Consider the following 2,550-nt stretch of genomic DNA (forward strand, 5'->3'; position numbering starts at 1 on the left):
GTCTGTAGCGGATACCTCGAATACTGTGGGAAAAACAGCGAGAGAGTATTATCTGAGGAGTCGGAATGCCAGACTCTAAGGCTAAGCGTGGAGTAATAGGGAAGTTAGGAAGAAAAAAGTGTTCTCAGCAGTGAGGAGCTTAAAGTCATTCTTGGTTATCACTTAAGCTGTGGGAAAATCAGTGGAGAAACAGTTTGTTCCTGAACCAAAGGATTGAACAGCAACAGTGGTTATACTAAGTACAGCACCGGAGTCCGAGGAAGGTATACTGGACACTGCCGAGAGTACTTGAGGAGTCAGACTGGGTGTTTCCATGGGGTCCAAGGACATTGTGCTTGTCTCTGAAATGGGTGGTTGGGAAATAGCAGAAACCGGACCGAACACTTCAATTACATTCTAAGAGAAAGAACTATGCTCGGCACTGAGGACGTGTGAGAGCCGAGTATAAGAAGGCCAGTGAGAGAAGTGTGAGGGCATTCCTCCAATGAGAGAGCACCAAGGCAGGGCGACACTAATTGCCAGCACAGGTGGATGTGAGGGGAGGTTGTCTGGAAACAGCACAGTTCTGTAAGGAAAGGGTTTCCACCAAACCCAGGAACGGATTCCTTACACCTATGCCGCCTGCCCTAACCCCGGCCTGGATATATATTGTTAACCCTGACTTCTCCAATCCTGACCCGGCTACGTTTGACCACGGAATTCGCACTCCGGACCCGTCTTTGTGGTCTAAGGTTGGTGTATAACCATCCCCACCTCAGCCCTGCAGTCCAGTCCTGGTTTGTGGCGAGCACAAACCTGACAGTCTACTACTTTTCATAATACACTTGTATGTTTCCCTGAAGATCCTGGCAGACTTACATGGTCACTCTACCTTATAATTTCAATGCTATTTTTTCTGGTGTCCTTTGCAAGAATTGTGGCAGGGTGAGCGTGCACTTTCAGAGAGAGGTATGTGGGTCTGAATACCAGAATCCTTGTTTAAATGAAATAATATCTGGAGGCTGAAAAAAAAGAGGAAGCTCTGAAGAAGTAAACGTGGAAGCAGACTTGTGAGAGACGAAATGTGACCACTAAGTTTAGAGTTGTGTATCTGAGGCCCTGAATTTTGTCAGCCTCCAGATTGTGCTACTAGCTAAGATTGTGCTACTGGCTAGAGCCACAAACAAGTGATCTAAACATCCGGGCCTTAGAGCCAGGATTTACAAGCATAAAGGCCCTTCTCAAAGTCAAACACAATGTCCATAAAAAGCTTTGTCACATTGGACCTTCTATAGGAGAATCGCAACTCTCTAAACATTGAATAAAAGTCTGAGGCAAGAAGACTTCCATTTTACCCAACCAACAGTGGTGTGAATATTTATGGTATCCTTTGTGTGGTTATTAGACACATTGGGGCCTATTCACTAAACTTTGATAAGTTCAGTGCATTGCTGAACGAGTTTGCATTTTTGTTTGAGTCTATAGATGTTAGGCTGCCTGTCTATATGCCAGGGGTCCCAAACGCGCACCAAGATGCCTGTCAAGCATTTGTGAGTGGCCGTGACTAGCCATTTCATAGATCAGGGGTCGCAAACATGTTGATCGTGAGCTACGAGTAGCTTGCCGGCTTCCAGTGAGTAGCTTGCCGCAGTGCTGCAGTTTCCTTCTGCTCCGGACGTCGGGCACAACTTCCGCATCTGTGACACTGGAGGCCACCCCCAAGGTAATTGTGTGTTTGTATGTTAATTGGTTGCTGCCTGCTACTCTCCTGGACTCTCAAGTGTGCGCCTTGGACACAAAAAGGTTGGGACCACATGTGTAGTGAGTAAAAAAATAGGGTAAATGCTGCACACCATAAAATGAGGGGGGGAAAATCTGATACTAATATCTGTGGTCCTGGTTCCACGGACTGCCTGCCAATAATCCAGAATGAATCAAAACTAATGCAGCTGAAACATAGCACTATGGATTTTCATCAAGCTAAATGTATTGTGCCAAAACGAAACACATTGTTTCTGCCTCTAACTGGCCTTTCACTTGATAAAAGCCAGTTCGAGGCCGAAACATTGTGTTTCCTTATGGCACAATAAATGTTACTTGATGAAAATCTGTAATGCTCTGATTCATCTACATTAGTTTGGACCCCAAGTGTAGGACATTCAAGTACCAGCAAACGTGGCAGGCACCAGAATGTGTCATATGGCCTGTCACAAGAGACCAGAACTTATCACTGTGACCAGACAGGACAAAGCAGTTCAATAAATGTTTATATTCCAGCCAGAGCCAGCAACCTCAAAACATAAAACATAATTGAGCTATTCTCACTAAAACAGGGGCATACGGAAGGGATCTGAGCTGGCTAGGTGCTGAGCACCACATTGAAGGCTTACCCGGGACTTGCTTCCACTCTCTGTTGAGGCAAATATCGTCTAGACTTCTCTGGTACAATTTGCAGCAGAGACCTTTCAAAAGTAATGCTTAATAGTCCTGCTCTCCACTTCTTCTCTGTCAAGATACAGTTCATAGTACAAAAGTTCTTTTGAATGTCCCACAGGGTTAGACGTCCAGGCT

This window comes from Ascaphus truei, unplaced genomic scaffold (genome assembly GCF_040206685.1).
Source record: "Ascaphus truei isolate aAscTru1 unplaced genomic scaffold, aAscTru1.hap1 HAP1_SCAFFOLD_980, whole genome shotgun sequence".
NCBI classification, from domain to species: Eukaryota; Metazoa; Chordata; class Amphibia; order Anura; family Ascaphidae; genus Ascaphus; species Ascaphus truei.